Below are 20,553 nucleotides of genomic sequence, written 5' to 3' on the forward strand. Positions count from 1 at the left end.
TTTGTTATAATTCTCGGGTTTTAAGTCAGTTAATATGAAAAATGAATATATATATATATATCCTCTTTCTTAGCATAAACTTTCATTTCCTGATCATGTTATCAGGAAATGAAACTGTCTACCGGCAATTTATTCTAACAATCAATTTGTGAATATATAGGCTGTATTTTTTAATGCTTGGAAAGGAAACTTTTTTTTTTTCCTGGAATCATTCGTTCATTATTTGCTGCCACAAGTAAACGCACATGTGGAGAGCAATTAACTTTTCTTAACAATTAACTAGAATCTACACAACTGCTAATGACTGATGTTCGGGGTCGTTCCGTGGGTTTGTGCCGCCTGAGTGCAAAAGTTTTGTGCCCCCCCCTTCCATTAAGAATTAAAAGATCCTGAAGTACAATAACACGTTACGAATCATTTTATTATACTGCACATTAAGAGGAAATGTATATTAAAATAAAGAAAAAACACAAATAGTAAAAAAAGAAAAGAAAAAACACAAATAGTAAAAAAAGAAAAGAAAAAACACAAATAGTAAAAAAAGAAAAGAAAAAAAACCATATTTTTATTCATTTACTAAATTGTGCCGCACGGGTTCATTGAACTCTTTGCACCCCGGGCTTGCTGATGTTGATCAGCCATATATGTAGCAAGTGATTAAATTAATTTCCTGACCACTTTTATGTTATCAGGCATTTCATAATCCAATAAATATACTGTAAGCTATTAAAATGAAATACCAGAAATATTTGTACATAAAAATTATTTCATTTAGAATTAGTTCATCGTCATTCTTATTCATTGTAGCATGGGTGAGCATTTATTAGAATTACTTTTTATTTATAATAGTTATAGTAATAATAATAATTATTATTATTATATGACACCCTCTCAGGTGTACAAGTAATTGTGGAAGGACTGTTGCTCTACAACTCCCCGTCTCCATCACTTCATCCACCAACTACGCAGAATGCCATGTACTTATTTTTGTCTGTATGCGGGATGAAAAACTCGAGTTTCGATGAGAAAACTCTGCAGCCACGGTATGAGATGGACTAACTCAGCTTTCGTTGAAAAAGCTCATATGAAGTTCCTCTATAACGAAGAGAATCGAACTCAGGTCATTTCCTATCGAAAAGCGCACTTCCGTCATGTTTATTTTACGTATATCAAGAATGTGTATATGCATAATACCTAGAAGAGAGTCCTCCGTTTTTACTAAGACAATCAAAAATTAATGCTGTTTGTTTTTAGAAAAGACTTCTTCTTCTGCAGCTTCTCCCACTTCAGTGGGGTCACTGTTGATGATGACTTTCCTCCACATCCTCCTGTCTTGGGCTGTCACCACATCCAAGTTCTTCATCCTCAAGTCCTCTTCTACCAGCTTTCTCCATCTCTTCTTTGCCCGCCCAAGCTTCCTCCTTCCTTGCACATCCATCTGCATAACCCTTCTTCCCACATATTCGTCCTCCCTCCTCATCACATAACCAAACCATCTCAACCTTGCCTCCTGTACTTTGCTCCTAAGTTCGTAACTTTCACTGTTCCCCTAACATTGTCATTTCTCAGACGATCCTTTCTGGTCACACCGCACATCCACCTAAGCATTCTCATCTCTGCTACTTCCATCCTGCTGATGTTATTTTTCCTCAGGACCACAGAGTCTATAGCATACGTCATAACTGGCCTCACTACTGTCCTATAGATTTTGCCTTTCAGATTGATCGGCACCCTCTTATCGCATAACACTCTAGCCATCTCTCTCTTTTCAGTTCCTCCAACCCGCTTGTATCCTGCAACCCACTTCATTTTCAGCTCATCCATCTTCTTCCACTGTTGAACCAAAGTATCTAAAGTTCCCTAACCTTCCTGATGACATTTCCTTCAAGCTCCAGATCTGTCTCCTGGCCGCCGCCCACTGTGCAACACATATATTCTGTCTTACTTCTGCTCAGTCTCATACCTCTCTCTTCCAGTACCTTTCTCCATCTTTCCAGTTTAGTTGCCGCTTCTTCTCTTGAATCTACACACACAGCAAGATGTCATCTGCATACAACATTGTCCAAGGCGCATCTTCTCTCACCTCCTCTGTTACCACCTCCATCACAGTATTAAACAGAAACGGACTTAATGCTGACCCTTGATGCAAGCCAGCTGTTACTTGAAAACTTTCTGTCTGTCCCAGACAGGTCCGAACACTTGTCTTCACATTTCTGTACATCTCCCGCACCAACCTTACATATTTCTCCGGAACCTTCTTCTCCCTCAGACACCTCCAGACTTCTTGGCTTGGCACTCTATCATATGGTTTCTCCAGATCAATAAATGCCAGATGTAGCTCCTGTTGTTTCTCTCGAAACTTTTCCATCATCTGCCCTAACCCATAGATAGCATCTGCTGTTGATCTACCACGCATGAAGCCAAATTGTCCCTTTGCAATCTCCATCTCCTTCCCCAATCTTCCATCAAGAACCCTTTCTAGGATTTTCATTGTGTGGGACATCAATTTTATTCCTCTGTAATTTTTGCAGTCTTGTGCATCCCCTTTACCCTTGTAGATGGGGACAAGAGTACTCTCCCTTCATTCCTCGGGTATATTTTCCTGTTGGCAAACTTTCATGAACAAATCCCACAGCAGGTCAATTCCCTCTTCCACCCGGTGCCTTCGATGCCTCCACTGGAATCCTATCGGGGCCCACCGATTTTCCATTCCTCATCCTCTTCATGGCCTCCGTCACTTCCACTCTACTGATGTTCTGCACCATACCCTCAGAAGGCTGCCCATCTTCTCTGTGAGTCCTTGCATTTTCCTCATTCAAAAGTCCCTCAAAGTATATTCTCTATCTGTTTCTTATGTTCACATCCCGCCATAATACTCTTCCCTCAGCGTCTTTGATCTACCTCACATGTAAGATGTCCTTTGTTGCTTTATTTCTACATTTCGCTAGTTGGTAAATTTTTCTCTGTCCTTCCTTCGTTTCTAATTGATCATACAGATCTTGATATGCCATGGCCTTTGCCTGTGCCACAACTCTCTTGGCTGCTTGCTTTCTCTCTCTGTACACAGCTCTGTCCTCTTCCACTCTTGATTCATCCCACCTCTGCTTTGCCTTCCTCTTATCTGTAACTGCCACTTGTACATTATTATTCCAGCACCAACCCTCTTTTTGCTCTCTAATCTTTCCAGATGTCTCACCAAGCACCTCGATTGCACAGCTCAGGATTACTTTTGAATTATGTTTCCACCAATCTTGTACACTTTCCAGTCCATCCGAAATCCTCTCTAACACCCTCTCCCTAAAATGATTCCTCACACTCTCTTCTTTTAAGCGAAACCACTTAATTTTCTTCATCCCATGGCTTCCAGAGGTTCTTATCTTCGATCTTATTTAAAGTCTGCGCACAGCAGTCGGTGTTGCTGTGCCACTTGATCTGTTGGAATTACTTTACAATTTGTCACAATCTTAAGATGTTTTCTTCCAGTCAAAATGTAGTCAATTTGTGAACTGTTGTTACCACTCCTAAATGTTATCAAATGTTCTTCCCTCTTGTAGAAAAACGAGTTCACAATTGCCAGATCAAACGCTACTGCAAAGTCCACAACCCTCTCTCCTTCCTGGTTCATCATTCCCACTACGTGGCCACCATGCACCCTTTCACAGTCTCTATTCTGTCTCCCTATGTGTCCTTTCAAGTCTCCTCCGACAATCACCATCTCGTTTTCTTCCAGTTCCCTCCTTTCTTCATCTAACACGTTCCAGAACTCATCTTTCTCCTCTGCTGTACAGCCAACTTGCGGGGCATATACACATAATACGACCACCCGCTCTTCTCCATGACCCAATTTCATTCGCATGATCCTGTCGTTCCTTCTACCCACTTTCAATACTTCTCCCTTCATTCTACCACACACCACAATTCCTACACCATTTCTTCCCTCGTTATTTGCTCCAGAGTAGAACAATTTATATCCATCTCCCAGTTCCTTTGCCTTCCCCCTTCCACCTTGTCTCCTGCACACACAAAATGTCCAACTTCCTCTTCCTCATCATGTCTGCTAACTCTCTTCCCCTTCCACTCATGCTTCCAACATTCAGTATTCCCACTCGCAACATCCTCTCCACCTGCTGGGCTCGCTTCTTTAACCGCACCCGCCCTTGATGCGGTAGCCCTCGTCCACTTCTCGCAGCTGTAGGGCGATGCGACTGCGCGTCGCTTAAGGGGTACGCCCTAGCCCTTATATCATTTTCTCTTTGATTCATCTCATAGCTAGAGCTGGCAGTGAAGTTTTACGACCGGATGCCCTTCCTGACATCAAACCTCGCCATTTATCCGGGCTTGGGACCGGCACCTATTGAGGCTATCTTGCCTCCTTCGGTGGCTGAATGAGACGAAATGACTTAGCAAGATAGGAAAGATTCACCCCTAGCCCTCGAATACTCTAATAGCATCAGGGGGAAGGAGCAAGGAGAGGAGAAAGAAGCAAAGAAAGAAGGGGAGGGACCAGCATCTGGTACTTCGGGTTTGCCATTCCCGTACTCACTAAAGTGAGCCCTTGAGGTCGTTTTTAGAGAAATGAAACTTCTAATAAAAACTTTCGAGATTTCAGTGTGTTTGTTTTAGGAATTTGCTAATAGTATTCTATGATCTAATTTAACTCCTAACAGTGTTCTCGGACCTTCCTTTTCAGCATCTGGATGGAAATTCAGACATGCACATAATAAATGGTGTTTAAGTAGTACATGTAAATAAGGGAAAGAAAACTGAAACGTTCATTGCTAATAAGTAAATAACACCTGTGTAATGTAATGGAAGAAGAGTCAGTTTGCTGATAAAAGATTTCATAAATTATATTTTCACCACTTCTGAATAACGTCGATTAGGTGACAATATAGTGCAGTCAACAGTAACAAAATTTCACAAAAAGTGATTGTCTTTTTGTGAAACTGACTTAGATTTACTTTTCGATGTACTGTATTTGTTTAAAAGCAAGCACAAGTACCGTGATTTTGGCAAACGCGATTGTTAAGTGCGGAAGTACAAGCGTTCAGAAATATATCAGTGGTAGTGGTATTTTGTAATTGATGCAATTTGCTAGACGTTGTGCCAATATTAATTACAGTTTACTTATATTAAATTCAAACTTTTACAAGAAAACGTTGTCCATTCCATCAAACAGTTAAATTTTAAAAGCTGAATATTGGAATTGTTTTTACTCATTCCATGTTTTGAAATGTGTGCTTCCAGTGGCGCACTCAGAATTTAATCTTGGAGGGGGCCGAGCACTCAAGATTTAATCTTGGGAGGGGGGGGCGATTTGAATAGACGATTTGAGAATACACGCTACGCATTGCATACGAGCTATGACTGAGCATCTGCAATGATCGCCAATACATGATACCCGTGATCTCCTCTGGCTCTGCTTGGGTAAACGAAGTAGCGCCCGAGTACTACTTAGTTCGCCTTTTGCGTTCACAGCTGCCAGGATTCCCGATAGCAGTAGGGTATTCCCACCTTACGTGACCGCTAATTCATAAGTAGCATAGAAATGGAAGACACGACACAACATAAATTATTTAAAAAAAAAAAAAATTAATTAGGAAAAGATATTTGGAAATTTTTCTAGTGTTTTTTCTTTTTGGAGGAGCCAGAGCCTCTTGGTCCCCTCCCTAGGTGCGCCAATGTGTGCTTCTATCACTTTCAGTCAAGAGACTAATTATGTTTACTGGATTTACTCTAAACCCACTACCTCCCACGATTCTCCCCATACAAACAATGTAGACATCTTGTAATTCACATCCGAACTGCAATCGTTCTTGAAGGTAATAAACAATGTGCTGCCGTTTGCTTTTACAGCAGTGGCGTAGCTGGAGGGGGGGGGGGGGTTGGCACTTTGAACTTTTTTGAACTTTTGCAGTTAATTCTAAAATACAGTCGCGAGAACTCAGTTCCAAATATAGTAATACTGCTGCGAATTTTCCTCACAATTGCTGTATATGTTGCTAGTTGTGAGAGGAGTTTTTCTAAATAAAACTGATTAAGAATTACCTACATTACTGTGAAATAGACTTCGTCAATGTCATCGACGATTTTGCTTACAGAAATGCAAGAAAAATAACATTTTAGAATGTTGAAATTAAAGTTTTACTTCAAAAATAAACATACTGTTTTAATTTATTTCCCTATACGTCGTATGGATTTTTACACCACTGGCTCTTTTTACACTAGCTACACTACTGTTTTACAGTCCCCAAAGTGGGGGATATAATGTTTATTCTCATTATTTCCGGTAGCCGTAGTGTTATTCTCTTTGCTTCTAAGTTCTTAGCGGTACACTTCTGCTACGTCAACTGAACGTACGTATTCGATTCGCTTATCTGTTCGCAGTTTTTGCTTTTTGAAATTCACTTTTTTTTAATTCCTTATTAGGTTACTTTTAAGTCAAATTAATTCTTTTTCTTCTTCGTATCATGGATTTTGGGCCAATTCGTCTTTTCCGGGCCCACCCATATCGTCGCTTTCTCTGTCTTTCCATTCTTCTTCTTATTTTTTTTTTTTCATTTATTTTATATCCGGATAGTATTTTTGGCAGTCCACTATTGTCCATTCGATTTATATGTTCTAATAATTTTTGTTTATATTTACTTATATAGAACTTAATTGATTTCATATTCAGAGACTGAAAAGTTCTTCATTTGTTTTATGGTCTCACTTGGTACATCAAACTCTTTTCCTGAGAAATTTCATTTGCGTTCTTTGAATCCTGATAACTGATAACTGATGTGGCTTGATGTATATCAATCCCATGGAGTCTGATCCCTTCATCGTTATGTACAGCTTCATCTCCGTACAGCCCTAAATACCCTATTTAGGGCTGTACGGAGGCGCCTGAACCGATGAGCACAGCTGCTTTCGGGCGCTTATGTTTCCACCTATCGTTTTCGTCATAGTTAGATGACTCTTGAATGAGTTGATTGGGATGAACAGCTGCTTTGGCAAAATAAGCAGTGCACTATCATGGAGAAGCGTGGGAATATCTGTAATATCGGCATCGCGATGTAAGAAAGCATTTCTGACAAACCACGGAGCGTTGAAAATCATACGGAGGCACTTGTTTTGAATAACTTGTAGCGTTTTGATGTTGGTGGAGGAAGTGTGACCCCAGGCCGGCGATCCGTAAGTTAACGATGGTCTGATAATTGTTTTGTAGATCCGTAGTTTGTTTTCAATGCTGACTTGATTTCTTCGATTCAGGAGAGAATAGAGTTGCACAATTTCAGAGTTTGCTTTTTTTGCATGCATAAACTATGTGGGAGTTAAAGTTTAAATGGTTATCCAGTTGAATGCCTAGATATTTGGTGCTAGATCTCCATGGGATGGCTGTGTTAAAAAGTTTAACTTCTCCAAAGTGAGATGCTTGTCTTCTTGTGAAGAGAATGGACGTGCTTTTATCGGCATTTGCAGATATTCCCCATTTCCTGAACCAGTTTTCTAAATTTGTTGCTGCAGTTTGTAAGCGCGGCGTAGCTATATTCAGCCTGAGAGATCTGGTAAGAATTGCCATATCATCCGTTTCTACACATCACTATAGTGGTTAGTGATGTGTAGAAACAAAGATGTTAAAAAGCAGGGGTGAGAGCAGCAAGCCTTGAGGGATACCAGCAGTGATTGTTTTCAGTGAGGATCGAATTCCGCGCAACTTGACCTGGATTTTACGGTCCTTTAGAAAGGAGTCAATAATTTTAGTAAGGTAAAGAGGGATGTTGGCTGAAATTAATTTATAGATGAGACCTTTGTGCCACACCTTATCGAAAGCTTTTGCAACATCTAAAACGATAGCTCCTGTGTGTTGTTTCCAGTTAAAGCCTATAGTGATGAATTCTGTCAGTCTGTGAATTTGCTGTGTAGTGCTATGTCAGGTACGGAAACCAAATTGTTCTTTCGGGATTATGTTGTTTTTATTCACCTCCTCATTACGTCGTTTGAGAATGACTTTCTGCGATTTTTCCCAGGCATAATAAAAGATTGATAGGTCTATAGCTCTGTGGCATTTGAGGTGCCTTACCAGGCTTGATATTAAGGAATATATCAGCTTGTTTCCATCGTCAAGGGAAATAATTTAATCTCAGCATTGCATTAATAATGGCTACTAAATGCATGACAGCTTTGTGTGGGAGGGCTTTAATTGTTTTGTTGGTAATTTCATCTGGATCAGGGGCTTTTTTGTTGTTAAGCTTCCAAATGATTGAATAGACCTCTTTCGGCGAGGTCTATTCAAGATATTTTCATGGCTACAAGGCTTCCGAAGCGCGGTACGGACTAGACGGTGTATTTTCTCTATGAAGACCGAGTCCGCAGGCGCATAATTAGGACGGCGCTGAAGTTGAAGAGCGTCAGCGAGAGAGAGCTTCGGCTTTTTCATCGTCTCTGTAAACAAGGCCTCTTTCTCCGTGAATGGGCTGGATGTTAGAGCGATAGCTTTAGTCAATTTCCACAGAGAATTATCTTCAGTTTTGAGAGAATAGAATTTTCTTTCCCATTGCTGGTTCCTGCGATCTTTTAATGCATAACGGACTAGGTTGGACACTCTGTTTAGTTCTCGATGGTCTTGCGGAGATAGCGTGCTGTGATAGCGGCGTCTGAGTCTATTTTTGTTTCTGATTAGAGCAAGGATTTCTTCAGGAAGTAAGTTTACTTGAGCTGGTTTGGAAATAGATCAAGCTGCAGATAAGCCAGAATGGATTTTACATTCAAGATTGCTGACTGCCGCGTCAATTTCTTCACGGGAGGAGATAGTAGGTACTGAGTCTATGATAGTGTTCATTTTAGTCTTGAATTTTGCAAAGTTAGTGTGTGATTATCTGAGAATGAGCTCAGGATCCCCTCCTAAACTTAAAAGTACTGTATTGTGATCTGAGCTGAGCTCGTCAACCACTTGAAGTTGGAATTGATGAGAAATGGTGTTAAATATAGCAATATCCAAAACATCAGGTCTGCCGGTCGCTCTGTAATGTGTTTTCTCGATCGGGCCTGCAATAGCAATGTTTCTCTTCAAGGCAAAATTGTAGAGGATCATTCCGTTGTTGTTAAAACTCTTGCTGTTCCATAAAGTATGCATGGAACTGAGATCTCCTGTCCCAATTATTGCTTTTTTTATCTAGTAGCTGAGAGAGATCAGAGAGTAGGAGAGGTTTGCCAGGGGGGGGTTGTATACAGAATAAACCTTTAAGCTGCCTGCATTGTTGGTATGTATTTCTATGCTGTCTCCTCGATGTTAGATGTATTAGTCTTCTTAATCTCATTATAGCGGATGTTTCTTCTGACAAAGATGGCAGTGCCTCCACCTCTGGCATTGAGTCTGTCATTTATAAGTAACGAGTAGTTTCTGAGATTGGGATTATCTCAGGGACGTAGGTGAGTCTCGTTAATGAGGAGAATATCAATTTGTAAGTGATCTGCAAGTTCCTGTAATTCCAAAATTTATTTTGTTGAGGCCATTTGCATTCCAGAATACTATCAGCATAGAATTTGATGTTCAAGCCGGATTAGTCATTAATCATGGAGAAGATGACTTGAGTATTCCTAAGGAATTTGTTGGTGTCGATCTGGCTTGGATTTATTTTGCTAAAGGCCGTTAGCATCTCCCCTAGTGAGGCAGCGAGAATTGCTGAGGAGTTTTGACTGCTAGTTGCAGGTGTTACGTGTCACATTCCTCAGTGTTACGCGAGGAAACCACAGAAGCATAAGATTTATTTCATGTAACTACCTGGGCTTTGGTTTCAGGCACTGATCTCATGATATTTTTCATAATGGGCGGGACTAACTCCTGTCTAGACTTTTGGAGGTTGGATGGGTGGAGAGAACAACCCTTGTAATTGGCAGGATGTGGGCCGCTGATTTAGCAGGTGTGGTCTTTGGCTTGACGCAAGTGTGCGAGGCAAGGTTGCCACCGCACTTTACACACTTGTAATCTGCTCAACATAACATTTGCGCATGCCCATATTGTTGGCAGCGATGGCATTGACCAGCCGATGCCTTTCTTCTGAGTGGTTCGATCTTGATGACCAAGTTGCAGGCTATTCTAAGATCATAAATTTCTCTCTGGTCTTTACTGATCTCCACTAAGACCATAGGCATGGGACGCTTGTCTGCTCGATACATGCGAAAAATCTTGATCGGCTCCAAGCCTTGTGATCTGAGGTCAGTAGCTATCTCTTCAGATGTTATGTTTTCTACCAAACCTCTGATGACTACCTTAAGATTTTTTTATTTTTCAGTTGGTATGTGTGATATGGGACTTTCTGTTCATCCATAAGTCTGGTGAGCTGGCGGTAGTCCGATGCGCCTTCGGGCTGTATGCGGACTCCATCGTCTGTGTATTTAGCTGATGAGAACTTGATATTATTGTTCTTCGTCGTCTCTGCAAGTGACGACCATTTCTCTTTAGATCTCAAGATTACTGGTGGAATCCTCTCTTTGGGCTGTGTCAATATATCTGTCTCTGTTCTTTCACCAGATAGTGCTGATGTGTCCATTTGAGGTGCTAATTCAGATTCTGCAGCAAGAGACTCTTTCTTTTTCTTCTTTCTGCTGACCTCCTGGTAATCATTAGAATCTACGTCGGTTGTTGAAGCGGGAAAATTAACGTTGTCATGTGTAAGGTTGTGAGAAAGTATGGAGGTTTGAGAGTCTTCTGTCTCTACCTCCATAATCTGATAGACTTCAACTTTCCAGGCCATTTCGTGTGTAATATATTACCGATGTGTTGAAAAATAGCTACAAGTTCCTTGAAAGGGAGATCCTCATATGGTGAATCCATAACTAAATCTAGACTTGAAGTGGGGACAGGACCTTCCTTATCCCTTCCAACCACCAAGTGCTGCACAGGGCGGGGAACAGGAGAGGGCCTGAAATTTTTTTCAGAGATGAAAATAAAAATCTTACCTGCTCTGCTGATCGAGCACGCTGTTGACACTACAGGAGGAACATCAAACAATCACTATTTTAATGTAGAAGGAACTGTGAATAAATCATTAGTATTATATCTCAAAAACTTTTATCACTGCTGCATTAATTATGAAGAGAGCTGGGAAACATGTCTGTACTGATCGAAACCAAAACCCGTTTTTTGAATCCATTTGTTCATTCTTCTTTTACATGGTATATGTTTCACTTCCATGTAATAAGCATGGCAAAGAGAGAACATGATATAGTCTAATTCTGGTGTGTTTTTATCTCAAGGATGTCTTATAAACTGTATTAATCAATATGCCGTTTACTTGAACGAAATCTCTATTTTTTTTTTTTATCATCATTCGCATCCCAGGTATCTGCTCGTATTCACTTGCTCTGATATTTTCTTATGTATCACTACTTTAGTTCTTATTATTGGGTTTTCGCGTTTGAAAGTCATTATTTTTGTCTTTACTTGGATATTCCCATATTATACTGTTCCGAAATTTCATTTAGTGATCATACTGAAAACTGTGTAGATCATCTTCTGATGTAGCTAATACAATTTAATTCTTTGAAGTCATTAGCCTTTATATACAAGTAGCTCAGACGTGAATTTATTTCAAGCGCAAAACTTTGTGTTGCTTACTTGGGAAAAGGATTAAAATCAAATATAAAATTTCTTGGTATCTTTAACGTATAATAAGCCTATGGTTAAAAAAAAAATAAAATAAAAAAACCGAAGGCGAAGAATCCCTGCTAAAACAACATTGGATATAAATTTTTGATACTAAAAAGACTCACAATCGGAAACCGAGTTATGCAATATAACATAATTTGATGTTCATAAAACAAAACAACAACAAAATATAAAAAAAAAATCGTTTCTAAAGCTGAAATGTGATGATCCATATAACGGTATTTTGCTAGGAAAGAAAGCAAAAAGTCATATTTATGTCAATAAATAAAAGTAAACGGCATATTGATTAATACAGTTTATAAGACATCCTTGAGATAAAAACACACCAGAATCAGACTATATCATGTTCTCTCTTTGCCATGCTTATTACATGGAAGTGAAACATATACTATGTAAAAGAAGAATGAACAAACGGATTCAAAGAACGGGTTTTGGTTTCGATTTAAAAATATAAATATGTGACATAATATGTTCAATGCAAACATTTGAAAATTCCCGAAAAAAGTTCTTTCTATATTGTGAGTAAAGTGCAAGAACAACCAGTGCAGCTGTTCCATTGCAGTGATTTGAAGAATAAATTTATGATACAGCAGAATAATACAGCAATTTACTATTACTAAATAGATTCATTGCAAAGGCTGATCGGTGGTCATTTCAGGACTGATTATTTCCGCACATGTGAAATTCGTTTTAAATTTTGGGAAGAAACACAATAAATCATTTTAGAGGCAAAAAAATCAAACATCTTAGGGCAGTAAAGGAAATTCCAAGTAAAACAGTGTATGTACAGGTGACACAAAAGTCAGGCATTAACAGTTAATCCACTAATGGCTCTAAAATAGCCGTAAAGAGATTAACGGCGGAGGAGGTAATGGCATGATAAAAGGCGGATGAAGTTTTGATCCATTCAGAATGCTATGGTGGGCTGGATATTTCATCCACCTCAATCGGTATGAAGGTTAAATCTTTCAAAACGTGGTATAGGTCATCTGTGACAGATTTATGAGCTTTGTCAAGCTGTATTTTCAGTGGCGTAGGAACACTTTGGCAAAGGGGAAGTTGCAAATGGCGCCAGTGACCTACTGTGTTACCAAATGTGTTACATTGTAACTGTCTACCTATATATTACGAATAGTTAGGAATTTGTCTAGAGAGATAAAAGTCTAGCTACGCTGCCGAGTGTTCCAGACACTCAGATAATCTAATATCACAACTACTGGAATGATTCATTCCGAATGAATGGTAATCTCAGCTGTGCTGTGGAATGTTTTTAATGGAGGAAGAGAATGGGAGGTGGGGGATAGTGGTTAACAGTTTGCTAAATTCAGCTATGAAACGCAGTCATTTTAATACAGTATCATAGGTTTCAGAAGTTAACTCTGCTAGAGAAGCGTAGCAAGGGAGGGGAGAAGGTGACGGTCCGCCCCGGGCGACACTTTGAACCATTTTGAACTTTTGCAGTTAATTCTAAAATACAGTCTCGAGAACCCAGTTCCAATTATTGTAATACCACAACGAATTTTCCTCATAATAGCTACAAGTGTTGCTAGTTGTGAGAGGAGTTTTTCTAAATAAAACTGATTAAGAATTACCTATATTACTATGAAATAGACTTCGTCAATGTCGTCGACGATTTTGCTAACAGAAAAGCAAGAAAAATAACATTTTAGAATGTTGAAATTAAAGTTTTACTTCAAAAATAAACATAGTGTTTTAATTTATTTCCCTATACATCGTTTTGACTTTTTTGCAGTATTTTTGATGTGCATTGAAAGGGGCGGTAAACTCAGGAACCCCCTCCCTCCGGGCGGCAACAGGCTCTAACTTTTTCTTCTATGTATAGCAGAGAAGTAACTGGTAATAGACATTGATTAGACAGACAGAGCTTACGAGAATACAATCTTCGGCATTGATCGAAATTACCTTAGCTTCCTCTACTCAAAAGAACATTTAAAAGAACTTCAAAGCTTATGGGGATTGTATTTTCGTAAGCGTTCAGATCAAATTTAGGAAACTTTCATAGTTTCTAAAAATATTTTTAGAACTCATTTTGTATCTTTAATAGCCACTAATTCTATGTAATTTATTACACAATTTCTTAGCTTGTGACATTTTTCATTAACTTTTGAAAAGGCACCATAATTCTAAATTTTTCTTTTTTTTTTTTATTTTTTTTGTTATCCCAACGTATGACAGATCATATGAATTCATTGAAGTGCCAACAATCCTGAGCAATCCGCGACCATTTCAGCCGCACGAAAAAAAAAAAGAAAAAAAAACTATTTTCCTATAGTGATTACTGTGAATAACTTACGTGTTTCTCATTATTAATGTAGTGCATCCATCGGCATGCTTTTAAAGCAGTATGCCCTAAAAATCAGCAATTTTTGAAGAGTTATTTTATCCCTCCGTTGCAATATACAGGGATTATAAAAATTAAGATATTTCAGAAAGGAAGTGCATCTATATCATAGCATGATCATTGGAGACTTTGAAAAATTCGTAACTATGCGCCTTCTTTAAGTGTCCCATTTTCAATAAAATATCGTGATAGTGGCACCCTTCTGACACCATCCCAACCATTGCGTTCCTACCTCTGCTTAACGATATATCTCTTAGCCGAAAACGTTTCTGTTATAACATTCGAAATTTCTCATGGTAGTACGCGTGATATAACAGAAGTTACCGGAATAATTTTGTCACGAAGGATGAACATTGATTTATTTGCCAAGCAAGTTTCGTTTACTCGTTTACAGTAGCTCGACTTTAGTTATTGTTGAATTAGAATTTCGTTTGAAAAAAGAAATCGGCAAACAACGCTGCTTAAGTCAGCATGGTGAATCCATTGCAGCGAAATGAATAACCAGTGTGAAGGAAGTTTGGTGTTAAAATTTGAAGTGCCATGGTGTTTTTATAAAAGTGGAATGCTCAAAAAAACATTTGCTTATACCAATAGCATGGGGTGGGGAAGAAAGAAAAAAGAAGACCATGTAATTGCTTGATGTGATAAACAGAAAAAAGAAAACATCACAGAAATAAAGTGAACAGGAAGTTAGATAGCTCTAACGTAACAACTGCCGATACTCCTGTGATTCATTTACCATAATTTATCACTTTAGTTACCTTTAAAATTATCGTGAATTTTTATTATTTTTATTTTTTTCATCTAACTCTTTAGAATAGCAGAGTGGACACTATCGTCTGCTTATTACACATACATACAGAGTATATATTTTAATTCTGACCATTTTGAATTGCATTGTCTTTTAAAATTTGAAATATTTTTTTTATTTTTTTTATTTTATTTTCTGAAATGGTAATAAAAAATAGGAAGGCAACGCATTCCAACTACCCTCAAACTCATCATCATTTATGATCTTTTTATACAAAGTCCAGGGATGGCCTCTTGTTCTCCCCTGACTCCACCCATTGTATGAAAAATCTGATTCTCATTATTCCGATAATTATCCCTTAATAACTTAAATATCTCGATGATCCCCCCTTGTCCTTTATCCACTAGACTCTACAATGGCATTTCCTCAATCTGTCTTCATGCTCAACATTCCAGAGACTAGAAACCACCATTAGTCAATCGTCTTTGAATCTTTTACAACATATCTTCATCCATTTGAAAATCAAGTAACAAAATCTTGGCACAGTAATCCATGCGCGGTCTGAATAAAGCTTTATAGAATGGAATCATTACATCTTTTCCCCAGTGTTCGTGGCATCAGTGCCAGAATGCGCTGTGCAGTCCTCACAATTTTAGCAAAATATCTTCAACATTTCAGATCCTTATCCACTAACATCATCGATGTTGGTGGATAAGGATCTGAAATGTTGCATTTCCTCTACGTCCTCTAAGATATCTTCCCACCATTCTATATTCTGCTTGCCATCTGTGCCTCCCATACTTTAAATCTTGCGAGGGTGTGCGGAATATTTCTGATATTTCTGATGAAGGAATTGAGGTAGAACCTCGTAACTTACACGTTATTCTACATATTCCTCATGAACTGTTATACACTTGTTACACCGATGCTGCCATTTCGAATCCTCTGTTAAAAAAAGTCTCTCCCTTTTTGTGCAAACCAGTCCTCAGTTCCAGATATGAATTCATATTTGTAAATTTGTTCCTCTGAAGTTTTTATTTATTTATTTGTTTTTTATTTGGGAATAGGAAATAGTCAGTGGGGCCAGGCAGAGCCGGCTCTACCGAAGGTGAAAAACTTGCATTTGCGCGGGGCGTCAAATTTTGGGGAGCGGCGAAATTGGTCTAAAATATACGAAACATAAATCATAAAAAAGTCATTTATTCCTTCTCTGTTGAAACCAGACTTCAGGATGTCATTAGTTAAATTTTCACATAATAAAACGTCATTGTACTGTATATGTTTTTAAAAATCATAATAATTAAAAGAATGTAGTGTTAAAGGGTTAATCCTCTCTCTCTCTCTCTCTCTCTCTCTCTCTCTCTCTCTCTCTCTCTCTCTCTCTCTCTCTTTCTTTCTCTCTCTCTCTCATTTTTCATTAACTTATGAATTTTTATTAGATAATGCTGCTATTTAGAATTTGTGATCGAAGATGTTGAAACCTAGCTTAACAGCATGGCTTTTAAGACTTCACTAAAAGAGTTTTTTTTTATTAATGGGAAGTGGCGGAAAAATATGTTACTGCACGGGGCGACAAAATTCCTAGGGCTGACCCTGGGGCCAGGTCTGGTGAATATGGTGTTTGAGGTAGACATTGAAATCCCAAGTTGTATATTGTCTGTTGGATTTCATTAGCAGGTGCATTGTCTTGCAAAAGCAACACGACTCTGCTTAATTTCTCGCAACGTTTTTCCTTCAGTATCTCCTCCAATTCCTTCAGAGCTGCTGCAACGGTTTCGCCTTTTTTGAGGTACTTGGTAAGGATTTCACCATCCATATCCTAAAAGACAATGGCATGAACCATCCCTGCGGACTTTTTAGTTCGAAACTTCTTTGGCTATGGAGAACCTTTGTCTTTCCACTCCATCGAGTGTTGTGTGTTCTTCGAGTCATAGTGACGAAGCCGTGTTTCATCAACCGTCAGAATACGAACTAAAAAATTTGCACCTGATTTCTCAAAATAATCAAAAATCCCTTGAGATGACAGCATGTGGTTTCTCTTTTGGTCGGCATTCAAACCTTTGGGGACACTTTGTTGAGAGTATCTGCATGTCCAGATTTTGGTAGATAATGACGCTATCTCGTTCCCTAGATGTCTCCAGAGTCTTTGCGATGTTTTTGGCTGGCATTTGTTCATCAAGGATCATGGCACACTGCATCGAAGTTTTCAGGTGTGATCGCTGTGGAAGGTCTCCAACCCAGGATGCCCGGCTTTCAGTTGTTGGTTATACTGGATGGCACAATTCTCTAAATTCTCACGCAATGTTTGGCGAATCTCAGTTGCAGACTTTTCTTGTAGCACGAAAAACCTGACGGCCCGCACCTCTGTGTCTTCGAATTTCTTCAAAACCACTAACATGTTTTCTTACATAACCTAAATGAAAAACAATAATTATTAAGATTTCAGGAAACATAGGTGTTAAAGGGTTTTAAGATATGGTCTTCCTTGTGGTTTATATCAGAATGCTTTAAAATCATTTTGTTCTAGGTGTTTATCAGAAATTTTCAGCCCCCCCCCCCCCTCGTACAGCTTGTTACTTTCAAGTGGTCCTTTCACCACACCACGAGTGACTTCCTCTTCTGAGATATCGCAGAGACACAGGTTGATATATCAACAAGTGCTACATACTGATTGATATCCGGTTTACTGAATTCCTCATGCATACCTCCAACTCACTTACCATCAGTGTTCCTCCTCCCTCCCCACTGACCTCAAGTTCTGTAGGACGTTATTTTCACGAAGATGAAATCCTTCATGAAATGTTCATTTAACATCTCAACTATACCCGCCTCAGTGGATATCATTCACTGCAACCAGTATACCCCGCCAAAAAATCGCTTTCCGAACGAAGTCGGATAAATAGTACTTTACTGTATACAAGTTACCTGAGAGATATATCCCTCACAAAACAATTAAAAAAAAAAAATTACACACACACATCTTTATCCCACATGCCTTATAATTTATTTTTCGCTGAACTATATTTTCGATGAATTGTGATTTTCCGATGAATTGTTGTTTTTCGATCAATTACGTTTCGATGAATTGTGCTTTAGATTAACTGGTGATCGGTGAATTGTTTTTTCGGGGAATTGCCTTTCGAGGAATTGTTTTTTCGATTAATTGTTGTTCTATGAAATGATTTTCGATGAATTGATTATTCAGTGAATTGCTTTTTCGATAAATTATCGTTCGATGAATTGCGTTCGATGAATTGTCTTTCGGTTAACTGTTTTTCGGTGAACTCTCCGGATACTATGGCTTGTACGTCAAGGCTTGTTTTGGTAATCTTTCTGTTTTCATTCTTTGAATGTGTTCCATCCATTTGTGTTTATATTTTTTAATTTTTTCTATTACTGGTTCTTGGTTTAATTCTTTCATAATTTCTTTTGTGATCAAAAAGGGTATACTTTGCAGTTTTTCTCATAAACTTCATTTCTGTTGTTATTAATCTTTGTTTGTCTTTTTGTTTTATTGTCATCCAGATTTCGCTTTCATACATTAAGACCGGTAGGGCTAATGTATTGTATACTTTTAGTCTGGTTTGTTTTTGAACTAGTTTGGTTTAAATATAGAGTTAATTACACCTGTTATTTTTAAATAATTTGCAATTTTTACGTTTATATCATTTTCATTTTCATATGTGATCATACATCCTAGGCAGTTAAATGAATTCACCTGTTCTAAGATTTTGTTATCTATTACTATCTTAGTTTTTGCTGGATCTTGTCCTTTAAAGGCCGTAATTTTTGATTTTTCTGTTGATATTATCATACCATAATCTTTGGCTATCTCACTTAGATCTAAAATGGCTTTCTGTAAGTTATCATCAGAATTTGTAATTATTATTTGGTCGTCGGCAAAGAGGAGAGTGTTTAAGTTTACTGTAGGAGAAAGTTTAATACCTTGATGGAAATTTTATTCCATTTTGTTATTATTTCATTTAGGTAAATATTAAAAAGAGTTGCTGAGAGGGGACATCCCTGTCGGACCCCTTGGTTTATCTCTCTTGTATATGATAGCTCGTGATTTAATCTTATTTGTATTTGATTATTTTCATATATACTTATTCTTACTTTTAGGATATTATTTGGTATTTGTCTTTCATTTAATATGTTAAACAAATTGCTTCATTTATTTTTGTCAAATGCTTTTTGAAAGTCAATAAAAGCCATATGTTTCTAAATTGTATTCTATTCTTTTCTCTATTATTAATTTTAGGAGAAAGGCTAGGGTCTATACATGATCGTCCTTTTCTAAATCCATTCTGTACTTCTAAAATAAAGTTTTCGGGATATTTCATTAGTTTGCTGTTTAAAATTCTACAATGTATTTCGTAACAGGAATTTAGTATACTTATCCCATTATAGTTTTTAGGTTCATCTCCCACTACCTTTTTAAAGATAGGAATCACAATTGCTTTTTTTCATTCTATTGGAGGGTTACCAGTTAAATAAATGTTATTTAAAAATAACAGGAGTCTTTCTTTGAATCTTGTTCCTGCGTATTTATATAGTCCTGAACCTAGCTTATCTTCTCCAGGTGATTTTCTGAACCTAGTTTATCTTCTCCAGGTGATTTTCCATTTCTTGTTTCTTTTAGGCTGATTTATAATTCTTCTTCAGTTATTTCCTTTTCATTTTCGTTAATTGTTTGCCAGTTGTCTTTTTTAAAATATTTATGTGTATAAAAATAGTTATCTGTCTATATTCTGTGTAGAAATTTAGAAATTCTTCTAATTTTAATTCAGTGTTTAATTTTTGTTTTCTTTGGTATCTGCATTTAAGTGTTTCAAAATCTTATATACATTGGGTCTTAGTTCATATAAATCATGTTCTAAATTAGAAATAAATTTGTTCCATGATTCTCTATGTCTTTTTCTGACTTCTCTTTCAGCCATGGCTATTTTTGTTTTATATTTTATTTAATCTTCTAATCTTTTACTGCTTAACCACTTATGAGATGCTCCTTTTTTCACTTTGATTATTTCTTTGATTGTATCATCCCATATCGTCAATTTTTTCTTTTTATTGAATTTGAATTTTATTTTTATTTGAATTTTTGGTCTTTCCTAAGTTTTCAATTGCTGCTATATTTAGTATCGTTTTTATATTAAGCCATTCCATTTCTATTTCTCTATTTTGTTTATTTTATCTAAATATTAGTTAATTCTGGTACATTTGTGTCATTCAATAGTCTGGTTTTATAAACAAATGTTTCAAATTTTCTTTCTGTTCTTGTTACTTGTAGCCATTTAGGTGGTAATCTTAATTTTATTTTAACAAGGAAGTGGTCACTGCTTATTTCATATCCTCTGTGAACTCTAACATCTAGTGAAAATTTGATGTCTTTTCATTTAATATAAACTAATCTAATATTGATTTCCATCCTCTTGCTGCCAAGTATATTTATGTATGTCTTTATGTTTATAGAAGGAATTCATTATTTTTAGGTTATTATAAACCACAAAGTCAATCAATTTTTTACCATTCCTGTTTAGAGTGTGTTCTCCATATATTCCTATATTATTATTAATTTTCGTGTTTCGAATTCTTGCATTTAAGTCTCCTGCTAAAATTACGTAATCATTTTTATTTATTTTATGATATATGTTTGTAGCTGATTATAAAATGCAATATTATCCTGTTTTCTTCCTTCCTATAATATGGTATTACTGTTAAACAAAATCCATCGCAAAATCTCCACCGAAACCTATTCAAATTCTCAAAAAGTACACGAGAAATAAA

Source organism: Typopeltis vanoorti, chromosome 8, assembly GCF_054136105.1.
Source record: "Typopeltis vanoorti isolate ZY-2024b chromosome 8, IOZ_Tvanoo_1.0, whole genome shotgun sequence".
Classification (NCBI taxonomy): Eukaryota; Metazoa; Arthropoda; class Arachnida; order Uropygi; family Thelyphonidae; genus Typopeltis; species Typopeltis vanoorti.